The following is a 7461-nucleotide window of genomic DNA, read 5'->3' on the forward strand; positions in this document are numbered from 1 at the left end:
GACTCAGTTCTACCCTTTTATAAAAGGTAAGACCTGGGATGAGATCTCAGTTATTTTATCTGTAAAATGGGGAATAGTAATATAGTATCTACTTTTCAAGATTTTTGGTGAGTTAAATAACATGATATAAAGTGCCTTGTTTAGTACCTGGCTTATGGCAAGGGCTCAATAAGATGTTAATTTCCTTACCTCATATTATATAGTCTGTAATCATGCTAGACTTCTAAAGATCCAAACTGCAGGCACTACCCAAGCACGCCATTGTTTTATGCGGAATAGTTCTCTTTTTCTGTATTCCGTAATTTCTTATTCTGTGATTTTGGGCTTCATGCTGGCAAAAGAATGGGTGCTAGGTGTTCTAGGGATGTGTGAGTATTTACTAGAATGAGTCATTGCTCAACTTTGCCCTTCAAATTAGATTTTGGTTTGATGCTATTGGCATCATCAAAGGACAAAGGATTTCCAAATTCTTTAGTGGAACTAGAACAAAGTGGAGGCGTCAGATCACATAGTTTTTCTGTAATGTGGAGAAGGTCCTCCTTCATGTAATGAAGGCTAGACCTTGAGGCTCATTGGCCAGTAGAAGTAGAAAGGTTAAGCCTACTTCTACTGGCTCATTGGCCAGTAGAAGTAGAAAGGTTAAGCCTGCTTCTCTGGCAGTGGAGTGTGGGATAAAGAAGGGACAGAGTCATAGAATGGAGGCCTGCACCTTGAGGTGCATGAGTGGTGCATTAGAAACACCCAGATAGGTTTGGGGGGTTCACAGGAGATGGGGCTAATGGCATGCCTGCCTGACTTATCCTCTAGGGAGCTGCCTGTTCTCTGTCACTTCCAACAAGACACAGACTGATACTGTAGCAGTACTGGCAGGAGGGGGCTTGATCAGTGAGCTTGAGATTGGCCTGAACATGGCAGAGGCTGGTATGCAGAGGTTCCTGTGCCCTAGCAATGGGATGTGCAGGTGCGATGGGGCCAGGGTCTGGGCCTTTGAGACTGGTAGTAACTGACCCTAGCCATGACTCTAGAGGGAGACTCCATCACGTTGAGGACAAAAAGCCACATGAGACCATTGATACTTTGGTAGCAGAGACCAAGGAGGATCCAGAAGACACTGTATCCAAGGACCTTTTCTCCTTCCCTAGCCCATGCCCATGAAGACACAGTGAGCTTCTGTCACATCTGCAGGCCCACCTTAGGGAACAGGACAAGCTTCTGCCTGATGAGAGGGAGTCAACAGAAAGGCTCCTGCCGTGAGGTCAAACTTTGCAGAGAGTGGCTATTTAAACCAAGAGGGGATTATTCAAACCTGGAGAGACAGGAGAATGGTTAATTGGCATGTTAAAATTTTTCTGCTACCAGGGAGAAAATATATTAAGTGCATTTTCAATGCGCATCTGAGTATGGTGTGAATAAATTTGGAAACACACTAGTTATTAAAGCATGGTATGCAAAACATTACTTATATAAATTTAATTAAGAGCTATGTTAGATTTAATTCACTTCAGTGGAATTTTGAGTTTCTCTTTGGTTCTCATGCTACTGCTGTGATTTCTAAAAATGTTTGTGTCCACATGTCACAGGTTGCCTATGAATCTTTAAAGATTTTCTCTTTTATTTTCTGCAGTTTGAATATGATATGCTTATTTATTTGGTATTTATTTATTTATATTATTTATTTTGGTATTTATCCAGCTTGGTGTTCCCTGAGCTTCCTGGGTCTGTGGCTTGGTGTTTGTCATTAATTTTGCAACGTTCTCAGCCATTATTATGTCAAATATTTCTGCTCTGTTCTGTTTTTTGTGTCTTTCTGGTATTCTGAATTTTCATGTTACACTTTTTGAAATTGTCCCCTTCGATGTTCTGTTCTGTTTTTTTTTTTTTTTTAAATTCCTTTTTCTCTTTGCATTTCAGTTTGAGAAATTTCTTTTGACATTTCTTCAATCTCTCTGATTCCTTGGCCATATTCAGTCTAATGATGAGCTTATCAAAACATTCACTTTTGTTATGGTGTTTTCTATTTTTAAATTTCCTTTGGATTTTTTTTATTAGAGTTTCAATCTCTTTGCTCATGTTAGCCATGTTGTATACTTTATCCATTAGAGTCCTTAGCATACTTATCGTAGTTATTTTAAATTACTGGTGTGATAAGTCCCAAATCTCTGCCATATCTGAGTCTGGTTCTGATTCTTGCTTTATTTCTTCATTATGTGTTTTTCTTGTCTTTTGGCATATTTAGTAATTGTTGAAAGTTGGACGTGTCATATTGGGTAATAGGCTTTTGGTGTGAGATTTTATGTTAATCTGGCTAGGAATTGGGCTGTGTTTAATGTTTGCTATAGTTGTAGGTACCAGAGGCTTTATTTTGTTTACATTTGTATAGTATATAATATTATTTTAAAAAATGTTTTTAGTTTTAAAAAACCAGAGGCCTCAAATTCCCCCAGTGGCCTTATTTTTGTGTCTCCTGTTGACTTTGGGCTTCCATAAGTACTGGTCTGAATCTTGCAGCTCTTTCAGCTGTAATCCCCTCATGTTCTTCTGGAGCCCCATTGGTTGGGGATGGGGAGTGTTCTCTAATCTTACGATTAAATCTCAGTATTTTAGTGGGCCTCTGTGTCTGGGCTGTGACCTTCACAAGTGTCTCTCCAGTGGTGTACATTATTCACCCCCACTTCCTACCCACTGGGGCGGGACTGGAAGTCTTGAGGGGCTGGAGTGGGAGGAATGCCCTTCGCCCAGCTTGGATGAGGCTCTTTCCCCTTGGAGAGTTGGCCTTCAGAACCCTTGGGGGTATTTTACAATGATGACTCTTCCCTTGCTACTGCCAAGCCATGAGGGGATCTTTCTCAGACCCATACTGAGAATTTGATGGCACAATGCACAAAAGCATGGAGGCCCCCAAAGCTGTAGCCCCAGGAATTCCTCACTCTTAACTACTACACCCAGCCTCCAGCAATTCCTCAAAATTGCCATTTAAGTGATGCGGCCAGTTTATGGCTGCATGGGCTTCTGCTCCAGATGAGCAGATCTCGACTGTGACTCTGGATACGCCTGTCTTTCTAGAACTCAGTTCTCTGATGGTTCCAAGAAAAGAGGTTGATTCTTAGTTTGTTCAGCCTTTTCTTGTAAGAAGGAGAGAGACAGCTTCCTAGCCCTTTACATGTCAGGGCTGGAACTGGAAGTCTGTTTGGTCTAAGCTGTCTTCAGTTGTGAGCTGCTGAAGTCCAGAGATGGGTCCGTCACTGTGCTGTCTAGAGTAGCCTGCAGTCACCACGCACAACTCAGTCCATTTGGTGATTTTCAGTCTAGGTCACTAAGCTTAGTCATTTGTGGAGTTTTTAAAATCTGTAGCTGCCTTGTCTGACTCCTGAAGATTCTCAGTGAGTGGATCTGATGTGAGACCCAGGCATCTGTGTGTTTAAATGAACTCCCAGGGTGATTCTGATAGGTCCACTGTAGAAGACTCTGGATGATGGCCATAAATCCAACACATCTCATGGAGAAATAGGGCAAGATTTTGGCTTCTTTCCCCTTGTTCAGTCCCCCACCATTCCCAAGCAAACTGCATCACATTGTCTGGGAACAACATTGGAGAACCAAGGAGGTCCATTATAGAACTTATAAATGAAATAAAGATAGTTGTGTAATAGTTGGGGCCCAGTCAAGAAAACAGAGAAACAGAAATCACAGTAGATACTTCAGTAGGGATAATTTAATATGGGGTTAAATAAATGCAGAAAGATTGAAATAGTGAAACACAAATTCTGAAGTAGCACAGAGATACCAACTACCAGAACCTCAGGTTATCAAAACTAGGAGCTCAGAGGTGGGGCACTGCAGAGCTGGGACTCAGATCTTGGAGGAGGAGGCACAGCTGGCTGCTGATGGAACTTCAGGAGAGTGCAAAACGGGTACCATGGAGTTGGGACTCAGACCTCCAAAGAGAGATTGCATGCTGCTGGTTCTGGGAATGTCAAAAAAGCTGGAGGTTGGGACCATTGCTGCTGCCAGGGTGAAGTGCCAGGGCTTGGGCATCATTGATGGGAAGAGTTAAGGAGCCAGTCCTTTATTCTGTCTCCAGCCCTGCAATCTCCTACTATCGCCCCCCATTGGCAGAGCCTAACAGGGGTAGCAAACAAAGGAGAAATGCTAGACCCAGCATCACAGGGCAGAGTACAGAAGGGTGAGTTTGGAGCTGAGTGGCAATAGTTTAATAACCAGTATTCAAAGAGTTAAAAGGATTAATCCAACACATAGCAGCTGAGAGAGAGACCCACAGTTACCTTAAAGAAAGTATCTCTAAGTGTAGTCAGACTGGACCAGAAGTTGATTTGAATGTGTTTACTTATATTAAGGGGGACCAGTCAGTTCAGAGGTTCAGAGAAAGGCACTGCTTATAGAGGCAGCTGATGGCTGATCCCATCTGACATCATTATAATTTATTTGGTTGCAAGTGACAGAAGCCTACTGAAACAAGAAGGAGGAATTTCCTGTAAAGGTAAGAGAGTAACTGAAGGATGATGTGTACAGCAGGGAGGGAATCAGTTTCCAGGTTGGTGGGGCTGTGGACTGGGCAGCAGTTTAGGCTGATGACTTTGGCAACATTCTTCTCATCATGGGGAAGAGTGCCTCCATCACTTCAGCTGAGCTACACTCTATAGATCTGGTTCACGTCTTGGTTCTAATTTCATGTTCTTCAAGTCTGTTTCTGATTGTAATTTGATTTTCTATTCTGTATTTTCTCCTGGCCATGCCCAAGAAAACAGTCCAACCATGCCAAGGCCATTAACCCACAGGCATTGAGTTTATTCATCAGTCTTGGTTAATTTGACTATGATGAGGGTTGACAAGACCAGGACTCTGAGCCTTTAAGACTGAAGGTTATGACACAGCTCTCTGGTGAATTCTTCAAGAGATATCCCACTCCATTTTCTCCTGGAAGTGTTCCAAATGAACAACATATCTTTCCTATTAAGCAAAAGATTTTGTAGATTAATTATGTAAGTCTATGAAGGAAGAAGTACTTAAATATTTCTCTTGTTGTCCTGGAGAGGCCTAATTTCTTTCCTTCTTTTTTTTTAACTAGGCATGAGTTTTGCTTTTCCTCATGCCTGGCGTCTTAAGACAAGAGCAATAATTATACAATATCCTGTAAGCTCCCCAGGGGTCCTTCCTGGTTAGATGGGGGTAACACTGTTAACTGTGACCTCTTCAAAATAGAAGGGCTTATGAAGCATGCTGCTATCATTAGGTGTGTAACAAACAGCACCCCGAGCCAGAAGGATGCCTACGTGAGTCACAATTTGGTCCTGATGTTTTTCAGAGGAGGAGTGAGAGTCCCTGTCACAGCCATCATGCATTTTCAGACCACACGTGCTGCCTTGTGCCCTTGACTTCATGGCCCCAGTTTGGGCAGGATGTAACTGTCTCCCAGGCAGTCTACAGTTTTATTCATCTCTGGCTGGATAAAATCACATCATGCACACTGGAATCCTGTTGGATGAACACCTAACTTACTCAAATTCAACTCGATGAGCTCCTTCCAAGATGGCATTTTTGGAAGGAGAGACTCATCCCTGGAAGATACACAGGATTCATCTGCATTCACACAGTTGATCAGATATTCAAACTTTATGCAAACACAATAATGTACTGGGTAGTATACACCCAACCACGTGTGCTAAGAGGCAATAAAGTGAGGGATTAGGGAGAGTGCTCTGGAGCCAGACTCCCAGTGTTCGAATCCTGACTCCACCACTTGGTGGCTCTGTGACCTTGGGTGAGTGTAGTTGAATTGCTCTGTGCCTTAGTTTCCCACAGCTATAAAATGGAACTCATGATCATACCTACTTCTTAAGGATAGAATAGAATAGTACTGGCACATGGCTCTCACTGGGTGCTAGGTATTATCACAATTATTCTTACTCAACTCATTAAGTTACTTATGGGATTTTCAAGGGCAAATCTGACTCCACATGATTTTTCCATTACTTGCTGATTTTATAAATTTCACGGGGCTAACCTACAAAGAGCAGGGCTCCTCTGCTAGGCGTATCTCCAAAGCTAAGTCCTCTCAGGGGGCCCAAGAATTATGATCTTCTTCCAGCTTGGTGGGAAGGAAGGCTACACCCCTGCACAGGCCCCCTTCCCTCCTTGTTGCTGAGCTAACCTTGATAGAAAACTTCCAGCAAAGCCTTTCTTCAGAGCAATCCATAAAGCATGACCTAGATCTATATTAAACCTACAAAAATCAACTTCCAACAGTGAGAAACAGCTTTATATGATAAAATAGTGATTACATTTTCTAATGATTGCTCAAAGTATTTTGTAATCTATAGGGAATATATTGTGTGAATTGCTTATTGGACCCCAACTACCCCACCCCAAGTTTCTTTCTTTTTTTTTTTTTTGGCGGTACGTGGGCCTCTCACTGCTGCGGCCTCTCCCGCTGTGGAGCACAGGCTCCGGACGCGCAGGCTCAGTGGCCATGGCTCACGGTCCCAGCTGCTCTGTGGCATGTGGGATCTTCCCGGACCGGGGCACGAACCCGTGTCCCCTGCATCGGCAGGCGGACTCCCAACCACTGCGCCACCAGGGAAGACCGCCAAGTTTCTTTTTTCAAAAATAGGATCATACTTTTCAGACTCCAAGTGAAGTGCTAGCATTTTCCATTTTCTTATGAGAAACTATTTTTCTGTTAAAAAGTTTAGAGCTATAGATTCTTTGAAAATCTTTCGAAGGGTATACAGTAATGTGTAGTGGGCCTTGACTTAACATTATTCATAAAGCAGTTTCCTGATCAGAAATGCTCTAGCTCTTTTTCCTGCTTCTTTGTATAACCCGTTTAGGTTTCCAAGGCAAGAATTCCTGGCTAGAGGTTTAGACCCCAACCACAAGAGTTAACAAACAGCTTTTCTGAAGAGAGAACACATGACACTGCTGGTCGTGAAGAAAATGCTCTGGGTCTGGATTCTAACAGGGTGTGGAGAAGATGGAAGGAAGAAAGATGATAGAAAAGGGAAGTGCAGGGCTGAGTAGACTTTCTGGGCTGGATCAGTGTTGGTCTGGAAAATGGCTTTGTTGCTGATCTCAATACAGGGATCACTGGCTTCTGCTGAGAATGATATGCATTGGAGTAGATCAGCCTACTCTGTACAAAGATGTAAAGGTTATTTTCTCATTTGAAAATATGCACTGGCTCCCAAAGATTTCTGTTCAAAATATAAGCTAGGATGAATATTCTAATAAAGGATATAAAATATTAAGTTGGAAGGGATTGAAATAAATTAAAAAATGTATATACACAGGACATGTATATACATGTATGTTTGTATGCATATATACACACATGTATGCTTGTGTGTGTGTGTGTGCGTGTGTGTGCCCCAGTGTCAAACTCGATGCTGCGTGTGCATGTTTCATTAAAGGAGCACAGATTTGGAGACTGGACTATTATTTACA

The sequence above is a fragment of the Pseudorca crassidens genome, chromosome 1, assembly GCF_039906515.1.
Source record: "Pseudorca crassidens isolate mPseCra1 chromosome 1, mPseCra1.hap1, whole genome shotgun sequence".
Lineage (NCBI taxonomy): Eukaryota > Metazoa > Chordata > Mammalia > Artiodactyla > Delphinidae > Pseudorca > Pseudorca crassidens.